At 40.4% G+C, this 16,598-nt stretch overlaps 1 long non-coding RNA gene across 1 annotated transcript in view; it reads right to left on the reverse strand.

Moving 5' to 3' along the window:
• Positions 1 to 760: 760 nt before the first annotated feature.
• LOC122458659 overlaps positions 761 to 16,598 on the reverse strand; it is a 44,262-nt gene continuing 28,424 nt past the window's right edge. Inside the window, exons 4-5 of the long non-coding RNA XR_006278769.1 lie at positions 5,391 to 5,460; positions 761 to 1,598 (exon numbers count right to left, since the gene is read on the reverse strand). This is a non-coding gene — a long non-coding RNA (uncharacterized LOC122458659). The remainder of the gene's footprint in view (positions 1,599 to 5,390; positions 5,461 to 16,598) is intronic.

Consider the following 16,598-nt stretch of genomic DNA (forward strand, 5'->3'; position numbering starts at 1 on the left):
GCTAAACTGGTGTAAGCAAGAGGAGAATCATGCCCATAGTAATCAAGTAAAATTCCTTACAGTTTTAACAACTCAGAGTGCCTCTAGTGTGTACAGAAGTTTAAGAGAATTTACCGTAACTCATATTTTAAGTGCCTCTGAACTTGGCCGCCCACACAGGAAACTGCTTGGAACAGGTGGTCAGTGAAGCTTGCTGATCATGTCTGGCTCCACTCATAATACTTGTGGGCTACTGACTCACTGCTTAATTATGAGACTAAACAAAAGGCTCTAAGATAAGCAGCATGTCAAGAAATTGAAGAAGACAAGGTGAAGGAAATGATGATCCCAGTCTGTGTCCTAAATAAATTTGATCAATGTAGAGTTGTTGTTTTTTTAAAAAAACCCACCCTGAAAACAAAAACCCAACAAGGGTCTGTTGTGTTGTCCTCCTCCTACCTTCTAGAGCACCTGAAGGAAGAACCGTGGGAGTGTGATGAGAAATGGCAGGTGAGATTAAAAGTATTCTGTGTTATGCTACTTCTCCTTTGGTAATCAAACAAAAGATTTATTGTAGAGAATATCCCACATATGACATAGTACTGAAACTGTTTGTTTCCGGCAGCTCATTAAAAATGTTGAATTCTTTAAGAAATGCTCTGTCCTTGATTAAAGTCCCATTAATGTTAATCGAAAGTCACTGTAAGGAGATTCTGTACTGTACCTCTTCATCTCTGACAAACAGCAATGGGAGAAACAATTACCAAGTTTGGGATTGATTTACTGCATGTTTAACAGCAATATAGTATATACAAGTTGAATACAAATATTGTTCTGATTTTATTCTCTTTTATTACAATTTAAAATTTATTTTAAATCTGTTACAAATCACAACAAATTACACACAAGTAAATAAAAAGGTTTTGAGTTAAACCAACAAAAGCAAACAGAAAATCCAGATTGAAGGCTGAGATTATATTTTTAACCTACCACTGTGTTCAGGTTTAGCAGTCAGTCCAAACAATGATGGCTATACATATAGGATTTCACCTAAACATTTATAGTATGATCACTGAAGGTGAATTTCACCCTTAACTCAGAATTCTTTTGTCAGTTTCAGTAACATGTAGTATTACTTGATCATAGATTTTTTTGGGGGGTGGGTTTTTTGAGAGCTAATATAAGACTGCCCAAGTGTATTTAATTAGTGCTGATTTATTTGAATACATTGGCATGTCTGGGAGAGAGAAACAGACAGAAAGAGTGGGAAGAGAATGAGAGCAGTTGGAGATCAACATGACAACATTATACATCCATTTCATTCGCTATATCCTTCCGTAATCCCATGGGTTTTTGTTTCTTTTGAGGCAGTCCCATTTTCATACCCAAATACATTGTATACAGTTACCTAGAAAGTCGTCTTCCACTGCAGAGCTGAGCAAGCCAAGTGCAATAATCAGCCTGGTCATCCATCTGGCAATGATGCAAACATTTCTATTCATTCTGTTAGCCTGTCTCTTTCTCTCCAGCATGCCTCCTGCTGCTTTCTGGGCAACATTATTTTTATTACTGTCCATGAATTTGGAGCATTAACCACTATACCAGTGTATCTTTAATTTCTGTTCAAAAGAGAAAAAGAGTCATATTTCCTAAATGGGACATTTTCCTTTATAGAAAACAAACAGCATCATAAATTCACAGGCTGTACATTGGTTCTGTCTAGATCAGTCACACTGTTTGGCAACAGACATACCTGCACAAACCCAAACCTTGCAGAATTATAAATTAGTCTAGCTGTCTGAAGCAGTCACTAAGCACCTAATATTGCTAGTTAAACATCCATTGACTCCATTGGTTCAGGATCAAACCCTAAGGGTATGATCCAAAGCTCATGTTAGTCAATCAGAGATTACAAACGATATCAATGAGCTGTGGATTTGGTCTTAAACGTCTACAGCACACCCCAGTATAGTTGTGATTTAGCAAGGTACTTGAAGTCAGTAGGGCTACTACTCACGTGAGTAAAGTTAGATACCTGCTTAAGTACCTTGCCTAAGAGTTAGGGCCTATATAATAAATATTAATTAGCAATGCTTGGAGCCAGCACCATTGTTCCTGCATTTCTGGATAAATGTAATCTAAGGCCAGGTCTTAACTAGAAATTTTGCCAATATAATATCACTTAGGGTTGTGATTGTTATGGCAAAAAACTCTAGTATAGATGCAATTATACTGGCAAAAAAGTTTTTTTGTCTGTATAGCTTACTTTGCTTGGGGAACTAGTATAAACTAGACCAGCAAAAAGAACTCTTGCCAGTATAAGATGCATCTACTCTCTGGCTTGTTGTCAGTATAAAAAAAGTCATAAATAATCACAGTCCTCATTGATATTATTATATTGGCAAAAGTTTTTACTGTAGATCTGGCCCTAACTACATTTGTGTGCATTCAGGGTAAACATTTTTTGATTTGGCTTTATTTTATCAGTGCAACTTACTGAATGTAACTGAGCTTTAATATAGCTTTGCCAAAACTTCTTTTTTAATATATTTACACATACGACCACATGAGAATAACACATGGAATCAGGAAATGTCTAAATGTTATTTCCAAACTCCCCAACTACAAACTGTGTCATGGACTGAAAAATAACAATTACTGCTCCCCTTCCCCTCCCACCCCCTGCATTTCAAGCAATACCTTTTAAGGATGATTTGTATCCTTAAAATCTGTACCGTACAATATTTCAAGACCTTCAGGAGTTTGATTATCATACATATCTTATTACAAATTTATTTCCCTTAATTTTTATTCATTTAAGAACTGTTATTAAAAAATACAACCCTTCACATGGTTAAGTTATTTATTGGGAATAGTTGGCAAGGCTGTGATAGGAAATTGAAGGATTTTAGGGATATATACTAGACTACAAGCAGCCAAGGTATTTAAAGCCTCGATCTTGCAAATTCATCCATGTGTTTAACTTAACTTGTCTGAATAGTTTCACTGAAGTCAATGGAACGACTCACAGCTTAAAGCTAAGTGCATATGTTAAGTGTTTGCAGAATTGGAGCCTGAGATTTTTACTGTATCTTTATTTCACTGCAATATCCAGATTGAAAACACATTGCACGGATTATTAGGGGCATATGGTAGTGTCAGATCTGCACTGTGGGTCTCTGAAATTTGGTGGTATTTATTTCTATGTTTATAAATCATGACAGCAGCTTCCGCATCACATTTTGGCTTTGCTAGTATGATGCTATCTCTGAAATGGAGTGGATTTCCAGATCCACATGTCATCCAGCGTTTTGTTTTGAAAAAAAATGTTATGTCAGCCAAATTCCACCCTGAATCATTTGAGAGCCACACAAAGTAGAAAGATACGAGCAATTTTTGTGGGTAAAGTTTAATCTTGGCCATGATAACTGGTCCAGTTTAACTTTTTTGCCTACATCTGTAGTCACAAATCTGTAGTTTAACTACCTATGTGTTCTTAATTTCATAACCCTCATCCTCCATCCCCCCCTTCCCTTTCTTTTTTTGTCACAACTGTTTGTTGCATATCATCTCAAATAACAGTATGCTGTCATGAGGCAGAGACTATTTTTTACTATGTATTTGTACAGTGCCAACATAAAGGGAATCTGATTTTGTCTGGAGCCATAGACCTTGTTTACAAGGTGTTCAGATACTACAATGGGGGAAGCCATGTAAGTAAGTAGTTAGATGGTTAACAATCTGAGTGAAAATCTTAATCAAGAGAGAACTAAAGACTTTTAAAACTTTAACCCCACTTAGGGTGACCAGATAGCAAGTGAGAAAAACTGGGACGGGGTGTAATAGGTTGCCTATATAAGACAAAGCCCCAAATATCAGGATGGTTCTGATAATATTGGGACATCTGGTCACCCTAACCCCACTAAAATAAAAGTTTTAAAATATCCATTATAAATGAACTGTTTTTTAAGAAAACTTAACATTGAATTTGGGATTTTCACTCCCTATAATTTTTTGAAGGACCTCTTAAATTTCTCCCACCCTCTGCTCCCCACACACGTTTGTCGTAATCATTAATCCAGGCAAACTAATATTATGTTGCTGGATTAAAGGCTAATGTGATGAAAAGATCAAGGCATTTAAGGAAGTGCAAAACTCATCTCACTTATGGAAAAGAAATGTTCGTCTCTCTGGGGAAAACACTGTGCAGAAAATGTGGCTTTTTAATGAAAGTTAGTTGTGACTGTTTAACGTTCTGGATAATGAGAAAAGATTTTGTTGTTGTTTTGGCATGTTAATAGCGTGGAGTGCTGAACCCCTTCATTTCCTCTAACAACTTGAACTCTTTGGCAGCCAGCCTCACACTAGAATGGATTATCTCTTTAGTTTAATGAGATAGATAGTTCATTAGAAGTTTCAGTCATGTAATTGAGAAGGATAGCAGAAAAATTTTAAGAACTTCCTAGTTGCACTGATTTAGGTTAACTTCCTATTGAGTTCTGGGAAGCTCAGACCTACCACAGCCTCAGGAGCACTCAGTTAATTACACTCTGCCTCTGAATTATTTTTTCTCTCACCCCCTTCATTTCGGTTGTTCAGCTGACGTTCTTAATTTAGATAGATGGAGAATTAAAAAAACAAAACAAAAACTAATGTATAAAGTCCAAGTAATGAGGCTTTTTAAGCCACATAGCAAAGGCTGAGATAGCACTGTGTTTATAAAACAAATCTATTCAGTTTCGGTGCTCTAGGAAGTTATGACTGTGCACATGCAAGTTTCAGAATAAGAATCTACAGGGAAGCTATTAGAACAGACTTTCACTTCTGTTTCTGTCTGTCAAACTTACCATGTGTTGTGCTAAAAAAAAAAAAGTAAACATAAATGGAAATAAAGCAGTATTTCACATTGCATAGCATTACTTAAAGAGTTTAAAATACACCTACATTCCAATACTCCAATAAATTACACAGAGTTAATTTCTGAATTCTGTGTTAGGGATTTCAGGAAAAGGCACCTAACCTCATTACAGTTGGATGTTTTCAATAGATTGGACAGACTCATATTCATTCCAAAGCTAAAAAGCACCTGTTCAATTTTCCTAGGGTAGTTTTCCCTTAAGACTGAGATTAGCAACTGATGATATTGTTATGGTGAGTGGTGGTCTGAGGCTATTTATTTCCACCAATAAGGAAATGATATGTTATATTACTCACAAGAGGCATTATGTGTTCTGTTCTTGAAAGCCTAGATTCTTCTGTTAATTTTAAAGGGATGATATCAGAGGCAGAGAACTCTCATGGCCTGATCCTGTAATCAATGTGAGTTGTAGGTACTCAGCACCATTCAGGATCAAGGCCTTATGGTTTTAAAGATTCCTTTTTTGCACAAAGATGGCAGTATTCACACTTACCCGTCAGCCCTCTGGGATGTAGCTCTCATCCAGAAACACTTGGCATATTCCCTAACATTCCCTGGCCTACCTATAAGGAAGTAGCATCTTTCATTTTTATGTCTATATATATGAGAAATAGTTAAAGAATAACAATAGGGTATTTATATACAATTCAACTAGATTCACTATAGGCAACAAAGCAGAAACAGGTCTTTAGAAAATACAGGGTAATTCAACTGATGTAAACTCACGATTCCAGAGTGGCAAATATGCAAAAGATCAAGCAAATGTGGTGCAAAGACCATATCTAGAATATGCAAGTATGTAAACAATCGTAACTCAGTTTGACCTCCTCTCCTCAAAGAAAAAGTAAAAAGTGTAGTGGGAATTTTTCTAAATGCTCTACTTTAAAAAAAAATTCACAAAATTTGAAATTCCATCCAAATTGGTTTAAATGTCAATACATTCAAAACAGCTCGAAAGCTGATTGGAAAAACTTTCCAACAAAACATTCTGTGGGGGGTGGGAGGGGTTCTGTCAAAAATCGAATTTTCAATGACAAAATTTATGAAACACAAAATTCAGGGAATTTCAACGAGCTCTAATGTAAAGGCTAGTAATAGTGTTGGAACAGACTACTTTAATTCTCTCTCAATGCAAAATTGATATAAACGATTGCCAGCTTTCTGATACCTTCTTAGACCAAAGACTGTGCAGAAGTACAAGTGAGAGGACAAGTCTAATATCTGGATTGTCTGCTGAGCTGTAAATTTGACTGTGATTGGATGTTTAATGTTACACACAAAGGAGGGAGTACGGGGTCTGATCCTGCTCCCACTGAAGTCATTGGCAAACATTCAATCAGCGTCAAATTTATAGTTCAGCGGACAACCCAGATATTAGATTTGCCAATAAAACAACAGTGTACAGATCCAGCAGTCTCAAAGGTTAACACAGAAGGCTCCTCTTTACAGCTGCAATCTCTGTTTTAATGCATTCCACATAAAACCTTTTCATATGTTTGACAAAGAAAAAAGCCTCGCTGGAATGATTTGGGTGCTGTCCTCGGGGAAAGTGGAAGATATCCATGGTAACAAAATAAATAATGGGGAAAGAACTGGGTCATGCTTTATTATAATGTTCCATGATAACACAACTCTTTTTTGAAGTGTTAAACTATGTCCTTTATTTAATAAAGCGTACCAGCCAACACTGTGGCATTCAGCAGTCTGTAACTTATTAGCAGTGATCCGATCTCATAGGGAGACTTTCTGAATAAAAATGTGGCTGTGTTTTATTTACAGTAACTCAGTATATTTGGCAGAAATGATGGTCTAGTAGGTGAAAGTGAACAACAGAAATAATAAATTAGGAGCAGAAAGTGAATTACCCATTAGCAGAACAATGTTGCTATTTTATTTAGTTTCACTTATACTTGTATGTAATTTTTCAATTGGGCCCTGATTCAGCACAGGACTTAAACACTTGCATAACTTCAAGCATGAGCCTAGTCTCATTGATGTCCATGTCACCCAGCAATACCAAACAGCTGGAACAAGGGGACTACTTATGTACTTAAAGTTACACATGTGCTTAAGCATCTTTGACAAATCAGGCCTTAGTAATTAAAGCCTGCGGTGAACTCCATGTAGTCAGACACCTGCATGGGTGTGGAGCTAATGTGTAGCTGTTCTTCTGAAAGCACAAAGAGTTTGCTAGTGCATACTCAGTGACTTTGACCCTTGATTTCATAAAGGAAACTCACACAAGGCAGGGACAAGATGATGGAAGAAACTGATGCAATTTAAAGCAGATCTTCAAGGATTTTGCTGGCCGTCTTAACTCAGTTCTTCATTTGAGATGTGAAGAAGTTGGGAGTAGAACGGAGGTTTAGTCCCTAGGACTCTATTTTTAAATGAACACTTGACTTTCTGGGAAATGGAATTTCTGTTATATACTCAATGCAAGGGAATGAATCAGCCAACATGCCTTTAGCATCATTTGAAGAAATGACCTCAGTTTTAAACTCTTCTCTATTTTTCCATTTGTCAGGCTACCAAACTTGCTAAAATACGTGGTAAAGATTAAAATCATCATAGTGTTTGGGTTCTCCTTATTCCATGATGATTCTGGTACGTCAGGGAGCTCCGTAAAAGACTGGAAATTCTATTACTCTTTCTTTTGTGTGATAACATCCTTATCCCCCAAAATTAAATGCTAAGCCTGACAGGGAAATAGGTACAGTTTCCAAAGGTCACCTTTTTTCATGCTTCAGGAGAGCCTGCAGTGATGCTCATCTGTGCTACACATGGGAACTCTCTTACATCAAGCCTTACCCATTTTTTAAATCTGCTCCGTAATTACAAAGAGTTGTTTATATCACACATGCTTTCTGCTGAAAATAGTTTTTACTCTTCTTGAAGTTTGTGGTGAATGTGAGCCATACATACTAGCTTCAGCTTTTCAAAATACAGGCAGCTGCTATGCAGACTTCTCCACACAGCTCTGTCAATGCACTTTGAGTGAATTTTATCCCTGTGAAGAGGGCCAGCACAAGCCATGGACACCATTCACATCTATTTTAAGGTCTGTTTTGAGGCCCTAAGTGAGACTTAAGTGGTGCTAGTCCTCTGTACAGAGGTGAATTATACCGCCTAGCCTTAATCTGCTATGTCCCAAGTATTCCGATCCTAAACCTCTGTAGAATATTGATGAGTGCTCGGTGTGATCCAAAATCTGGAGATATGATCTGTGCCCCAAGGAGCTTACAATCTAAATTAGGCCTCATTAGTGCAGCCCAGCACACATGACAAGAATAAGTAGGCATAAGACGTACAATATAGATGGATCAAGACTGCTTCATGCAGTCACAACTGTTTTTTAAAAAAATACTTTTTTCCTTCTCTCCTTTTAATTACCTCTCCAATGCCTGGGGGTTAGCATGAAAAGCCCTAAGGAAGAAGTTTGTTTTGTGGAAGTATCTGAATGTGGAAAGGGACAGCACCTGGCAGACAGGAACAGGGAGGGATTTCTAAGTATAGTGGTTGGCACAGAAGAAATCACAAAGAAGGGAATGGGAAAAGAGAACAAAAAAGCAGTCAGGAAGCGCACAGGGGAAGGAATAGAGACTTGAGTAATGATCCAATTTTACTACTGTCTGTGGGGAATTTATGTTCACTAGTGACTCTATAATCTGAGACCACCAGACTCTTTCCTTTACTACCTAATCAAGATCTGAATATCCCCATCACCTAGCCCACCATGTTGAAACTATTTACAGAAGTTATCAATCCTTTTCCTTCCATCAGTCCACACTCAGTCACACATACATAGCTCTCCTCAAATGTGTCCCAGAATTTTTAGTGCTGATTCTTCTGGTGCTCTATAAGTGGCACTGCCAGGAATCAATATAGTGATTTATAGGGTGCTTCTGGCATTTGGGGGATACCAGATGAATCAATCCACTTACAGCGGGGAGCTGGAGACAGGAATGGGAACAGGCCTGTGAATCTCCCATTCATGTCCCCAAATGATTGGTGGGGAGAGGTGCAAGATTCAGTTTGAAAAATGCTGAATTATTAAGTATTTTAGGCCGCGTTCATGTGCTTCACTGACTTTAATGGAGGTGGGTAGTGCAGGGGTTGCAGAACAAGAGAAATCTTCCTACACGATAATCTCAACATGCACAGAAGCCAGGATGACTTTGGTTTTTTCCTCTCATTCCTTCTTTTACCCCCGGGATTTTCAGTCTATCTCACCCAGCCTATTCCTTTTCTTCCCATTCCTCCTAAGACCCCTATTTTGTGGACATGATCTGTTTGATGGATAAGATGTGGAAAGCTTCCTGACAGAGTCTGCTGAAAGAGTCCCAGGTGAAATACACAAAGGATTTCTTCTATTCCCATGTACTAAGTGTCCAGTCTTTACTGCGCTGCTGGTCTGGGGAGCGAGGTACAGTATATTAGAAATGGAAATTGTATCTTTTTGTATAGTAGTGGAGATTACTGCCACTAGACTGGTCCAGAGAACTTTAAATCACTCTGAGGCAAGGCAGTTTGATCACGATGCAGCTATGTTTATTCAAGGTCTGGGACAGACTCTTCCTACACTTTCTCTTGAGTTGAACACTTATTAATGTTTCAGAACAGGGAAATGGTATCTGTCCATTTAGGAATTTCTCTGGTGTCTTATAACTGTCCTGAGAAAGCTCTGTATGTATTAATTACTTTAACTCATTCTCACTCAGTGCTTGATCCTGCTCCATTAAAATCAGTGGGAGTTTTTCCATGACAGCAGGATCATGTCCTTCTTGTAGAAATAGATTCAAGCCACAACGTTTAGTCTTGTATTTAAACTTCCCCAAACGTTGGGAGTATTTGGCATTGGTCCATTACAGAGAGACAGACAGACAATCCTAAAGTGCATCCGATGAAGTGAGCTGTAGCTCACGAAAGCTTATGCTCTAATAAATTTGTTAGTCTCTAAGGTGCCACAAGTACTCCTTTTCTTTTTGCGAATCCTAAAGTGCTGATCTGAAGCTGGATTTCTCCAGTGTTTAGGGAGAACAACATGAAGATACAGGTTTTGGGCTTGGACTCATCTCTGATTCATTGTAATACATTTTCTTCACTTAAATTAGTAGAATGCAGACCAAATTAAAGACTAGTCTCTGCCATCCTTGACCACACTGAGTAGAACTTTAGCCCATTAGCAGTTCTATTGAAGGTGCTACACAGTGTGAACAAGTGTGGCAGAATCTGGCCCTTCATTGGAGCAGAAGTGATTCTGAAATGTGTTACTTTCCCATTTAGATTGGAGATGAGCTGGCCTGCAAATAGTCCTGGCACTTCTGAATATTTGCTGTCAGACCCTAAATATAATTAAACAGAGCCTGAAAGTACCTAACTTACCCTGTTGTTCTTCTCTGACAGCTACCCTGTCTTTGGTCACTATGGCTATGGAGCTGTTACCATTGTAAAACTCTCTCTAAATTACATGCATGAGGCCTTTTGCACAGTGGCCATGCAAATATCTGTGCAAACATCCTGCTTTCTAACAATACTTTCTTCTTTAGTTGAGTTGGGGTGTGAAATTCTGACTTGTAGGCATTTGTGTTTGCATTAGACCTCTTTTAGGGAGGATGACAAAGAGACACATTGCAGAGTCTCTATTCATACCCAAAACATACCCCATTCATATGTAGAAAAACAGGCGTGGGAGGACATGCTATAAACCTATTTACTTGACTATCATCAATTCAAAATTCAAAGAGAGAACTGAGCCTTTTAAGGTTTCATGCTCTGTGAATCCAACTCCTTGTGACACTGAGTGCCGCTCACCCACAAAAAGCTTCAGTTTACACATAAAAAATTTTTAAAAAATTATTGCAGTAGTGTATTAAATGTCCTGTGAAACTTACTATGCTCTTTGGTATATTGAAAAGGGTCATGTGATTAGCACTGGTATGGAGGAAGGAATGCATTGCTCCTGCGCATCAGCACTGGAAATCAATGCAGAGAAGCCAAGCTGAATGAAAAGAACAAAAAAGAGAGGGGGTGGGGGAGAGAAAGGAGAAAGGGTAGCCTGGCGATTTCTGGGCCTGAGGCTATCTTAGTTCAATTCCCAACTCTGCCACAGGCCTTTTGATTGAGCTACGAAAGTCACTTTATCCCTCTGTGACTCAGTTCCCCATCCGCAAAATAGGGATGATAAAACTAATACTTCCTTTCTCCCACCCTCCATCTGTCTTTTACGTTCAGAGTGTAAGCTCCTTTGTATCTCCCACTCTGAGTATGCACAGTGCCTCGTACAACGAAGGCCTGATCTTCCTTGAAGACTCTAGGTGCTCCTGTTATAGGAACAAGTAAGCATAATGAGAAAAGGCCTAAGGCAAAGAAAGGCAGCACAAGTTCAAAAGAATAACATGGAAACAGAACAGAGGCAAGCTCAGTAGTGCTATAAATGGGTGCAATTCTGTTAATTTTAGTGGAACTGAATCTACTGACATCAGTAGTGAATTTGGCTGTTGGAGCCCAAAGATGGGAAATGATTTGTGGGAACAGGAAGATTGAAAGCAGAACATAGAAGTTCAGCACTTGGGAAGCAGACAGACAGAAATAAAGAGAAAGGTGAGGTTCAGGCAGTGGCCAGAAAGAGGCTGAAAGCCCAGGAACAAACGGAGGCTGGAGGTGGGGAGGCAAAGGTAGGGGAACCTGAATGCAGAGAATAGCATCAGGCCTGGACTCAGGGAAGGAGATGTGAGTGCTGAGAACAAAAACCCAAGTCAAGACAACAGAGCATTGCTGAACAATCCCATGGCCTTCATTCTGCAGAGAGACTGAGAATTCTTAGAGGTCATATTATTAATATTACTTTCATGCCACAACATGTTATATTAATCTCCCCCTCCCCTCGCTCCAGGAAGGCAAGTTATTTCCTAGGGAGAAAAATGACTTTTATGTTAGAAGTTTATGTTTTAATGCTAGGGTGGATTTTATAGGGCACCTTTCTAGATTTAAAACCGTACACGGTACACTTCAAATGTACAATATCATCCACAACTACTTTGGCCTAATAACTGCCCTTCCTACCTGATTCTGTACATCTTCTTGTACCAACATGCAAAGGTTGCCTAAACTTGCCTAATCATATTCACCTTACACTGCCCTGAACGCTTCCCAGTGCTGGCTCTGGTGAGCTGTCAGAGGAACCAAGTGATCTCTACTGAAAACACCCCTTATGTGTATCAGATTTGGGACTCCTAGCCTGTATCCGGTCCACTCGATTCATTATGTGGCTTTTATGCTATATTCAGATTGGGCAGAATCTCAGCTTTTTTTTTTTTGTATTATATTTTTAGCCCCATGGTTGCAGAGCTTATCTTTCCATTGTGAAGTGCAATGCAGTGTTGTCTTCCATAGTCTCCAGACAGCCTGGACTCAATGGCTCTGCAAGGCATAAACTCCCCCACCTTCCCTTAATCTAACTGGGGAATGTTACACTAACAATGACACTCAGATCTCACCATTAACTATTTCACTGTTCTTCCTTTCAGCAGATGGGGTGGGGTGGTGGAAGTTAAATCTGCAAAGAATCGGGATTGGAAGTTGCTCTTTAAAAAAAAAAGGTGAAGAAAAGAAAGGATAAACACAGAGACAGGAAAGGTGGTGGGGAGTGGGAAAAGGAGAGTGTGAAAGATGGCAAAGGAAGAGAAGCAAAAGGGGGTCAAAATAACAAGGATCCTAAAGATTATTTTCCCACCAAGTGATGATGAATACAAAATTATGGCACTGAACAAGTACTAAATAATGATGGCATTTAGTTACTACATAGAGGCCTATTTTGCTCTTGTTCTTTGTGCAAACCTCCCATTGCCATCACTGCGGATTCTACTGTGATGTATGGAGTCCTAAATGTATTATTATAATAATGGAATTTGGCCCCCACCGCAGGATCTCTAGCTGCTCCTAGAGCAGGGGTGGTCAAACTACAGACCGCAGGCTGCATCCAGCCCACCAGTCATTTTAATCTGATCCTCAAGCTGCCACTGGGGAGTGGAGTCTGGGGCTTGTCCCACTCCAGCTGGGCAGCAGGATCAGGGGTCGCTCTGTGCGGTGGAAGCAGTGGCATGTCCCCTCTCTGGCTCCTATGCACAGGGGCAGCCGGGGGGTCTGCTCCGCACACTGCCCCGCCCCAACCACCGCCCCCGCAGCTCCCTTTGGCCAGGAACTGCGGCCAATGGGAGCTGCAGGGGCGGCACCTGCGGATGGGTCAGCATGCAGCAGAGCCACCTGGCTGCCCCTCAGTGTAGGAGCTGGAGAGGGAAGATGCCGCTGCTTCTGGGAGCTGCTTGAGGTAAGCGCTGCCCGGAGCCTGAACCTCTGAGTCATGCCCCAACCCCCTGCCCCAGTCCTGATCCCTCTCCTGCCCTCCGAACCCCTCGGTCCCAGCCCGGAGCACCCTCCCTCACCCTGAACTTCTCATTTCTGGCCCCACCGCAGAGCCCACACCTCCAAACAGAGCCCTCATTCCCTCCCGCACCCCAACCCCAATTTTGTGAGTATTCATGGCACGCCATACAATTTCTATGCCCAGATGTGGCCCTTGGGCCAAAAAGTTTGCTTACCCCTGTCCTAGAGAGTTCTGCTATAGCCCAGGAACCAACAATAAAAACAACATTCGATCTTGCTTTTGCTAAAATCAATAGCAAAACTCCAATAAGTCTAATTGAGAACACGATCAGGTCTTTATTTGCCAGTAGGGAACATGGATGAGAGGGGTTCTTAGCTCTTTGAAGAAGGTATCAGTGTGTTTTCATTTTCTGTTAATTATTATTATGAAAGACAAAAGCAACAAACAGCCAAGCTGAACACACTACATTGTTCTTCAGGCCCAGTGTGAGAGTCTGGGTGTATGATCCTGTTTCTTGAAAGAGGTTTTCTTTCTTTGGTCTCACCCAGACGACTTCATCAGTCTAGGGTGAAGTTTGTACTACTGCAACTCTTTCAGCCACTGTTTCTGTGACAACCAAATTAAAAACAAGTTCAAAAACCTGATAAGCCAGAGGTGCTGTTGTTTTGCAGACGCCACTGTAAATTCAACTATTAAATAACCACTCCCCTCCCTTAACAAACATTTGACCCAAGTGTGCAACTCCAAGAAGCGTTTGTGAGTGTTCCAATGAACAGGTAGAGTGAGCCAGTTCTTTTTATCCAGTTGTTTGTCTGCTAACAAATAGGGTAGTCCCCTCAGCTTGTTTGCAAGGAAAGCAAAACCCAACAAACTTAATCTATTTCCATTGAGAGTCCAGCAACTTCTGAGGGGAAAAAACTTAAATGTTTTGGTGTGGTTCAGATCCTAAGCCTGAAAAGAAACTTAATCAGAAAGAGATGAGCTGAGAACAGTGGAATGACTGGCCATTCTAAGAAAAGTTCAGCAATTAATAACAAAAATCACATTTATATGAAAACCAGATGAACCCTCACTATCTGTGGGCATTAGTGACTGCTTTAAGGAACAGATTCAGTGCAGCATCACTTGTTTGTTCCTGGAAAGGGCAAGATGGGGTAGGGGGTGGGGCCAGTGAGTTGGTGCACTAGATTTCCCCCTCTAATTATATGGGTTCAATCTTGAGTTAATTCATACATAAAAACCAGTGTGTTCCTCACTCAGTGCCCTGTCTGCATGTATCTCATAATCAACCTGGCACGTTTGAGAGCTTTGTTCTGTTCAGCAGAGGCCCGCTGCTGAATGCTGGAGGCATGCACACAAATTAATATAGGGTGGGCTTTTGTTTCTTTGAGGTGGAAATCTCAGTGCAGAGAGACTAAGGCTCTGATTCACCATTGTGTTGCATTAGTTTTATGCCAGTGTAACTCCAGTGATATAAGATTGCGGTAATATACTGGTGAATCAGTTTGATAATCTTTGTTACAAAAGTGCAAACTGATATTTGCTAGTTTAGACTTGGGGAATAGGGGTGGAGCACAGTAAAGATACTTCCCTCCAGTAATTGAAAAGCACCATGTGGATATGCTATATTAGAATGGTCAGTTCTGGTTTTGTCTCTCCAAAAAAATTAAATGACCGTTATGTAAGAGTTTTTAGTCAGTCGCTACTTCATGTATTCAGTGACTGTTTTCATAAGTTGCATTATGTGAGAGGAGCATGGCCTCCCAGACCTCCAGTGTTCTAGGATAATATTTTCAAAAGAGCCTGAGTCCCATTTTCAACAGTGAATTCATTTTGAAAATGGGACCTATGTTTCTAGGTACGTCTTTGAAAATTTTACCTTTAAACTCAGCTCAGACACGTAATTTCTCTGTGTCTTTTGTGACAGAAGCAGCTCTGCAGATCAGTTTGAGAACTGTTGATTTAGAAAATTTCCCACCACGCTGTTGTTGTCACTATTAAAACAGCGCTATTTAAGTTGTACCAATTATTTTAAAAAGAATAAAGACCAACATTTTCAAACCTCAGTGCCTATATTTGGTCACTTATACCCCATCGAATCAGAGTGGCCTGATTTTTTCGGAAAGATCCCCAAGCCCTTATCCTTTTTGCCTCTGTTTCATAGAATCATAGAATATCAGGGTTCGAAGGGACCTCAGGAGGTCATCTAGTCCAACCCCTTGCTCAAAGCAGGACCAATCCCTAACTAAATCATCCCAGCCAGGGTTTTGTCAAGCCTGATGTTAAAAACCTCAAAGGAAGGAGATTCCACCACCTCCCTAGGTAATGCATTCCAGTGCTTCACCACCCTCCTAGTGAAAAAGTTTTTCCTAATATCCAACCTAAACTTCCCCCACTGCAACTTGAGACCATTACTCCTCATTCTGTCATCTGCTACCACTGAAAACAGTCTAAATCCACCCTCTTTGGAACCCCCTTTCAGGTAGTTGAAAGCAGCTATCAAATCCCCCCTCATTCTTCTCTTCTGCAGACTAAACAATCCCAGTTCCCTCAGCCTCTCCTCGTAAGTCATGTGTTCCAGTCCCCTAATCATGTTTAGTTGCCCTCCGCTGGACGTTTTCCAATTTTTCTGCATCCTTCTTGTAGTGTGGGGCCCAAAACTGGACACAGTACTCCAGATGAGGCCTCACCAATGTCGAATCGAGGGAAACGATCATATCCCTCGATCTGCTGGCAATGCCCCTACTTATACAGCCCAAAATGCCAATGGCCTTCTTGGCAACAAGGGCACACTGTTGACTCATATCCAGCTTCTCGTCCACTGTAACCCCTGTTTCCTTTTCTGCAGAACTGCTGCCTAGCCATTTGGTTCCTAGTCTGTAGCGGTGCATGGGATTCTTCCGTCCTAAGTGCAGGACTCTACACTTGTCCTTGTTGAACCTCATCAAATTTCTTTTGGCCCAATCCTCTAATTTGTCTAGGTCCCTCTGTATCCTATCCCTACCCACCAGCATATCTACCTCTCCTCCCAGTTTAGTGTCATCTGCAAACTTGCTGAGGGTGCAATCCACACCATCCTCCACATCAGTAATGAAGATATTGAACAAAACCAGCCCCAGGACCAACCTTTGGGGCACTCTGCTTGATACTGGCTGTCAACTAGACATGGAGCCATTGATCACTACCATTGAGCCTGATAATCTAGCCAGCTTTCTATCCACCTTATAGTCCATTCATCCAGCCCATACTTCTTTAACTTGCTGGCAAGAATACTGTGGAGACCATGTTAAAAGCTTTGCTAAAGTCAAGGAATAA

The sequence above is a fragment of the Dermochelys coriacea genome, chromosome 1, assembly GCF_009764565.3.
Source record: "Dermochelys coriacea isolate rDerCor1 chromosome 1, rDerCor1.pri.v4, whole genome shotgun sequence".
In the NCBI taxonomy this organism is placed as follows: Eukaryota; Metazoa; Chordata; order Testudines; family Dermochelyidae; genus Dermochelys; species Dermochelys coriacea.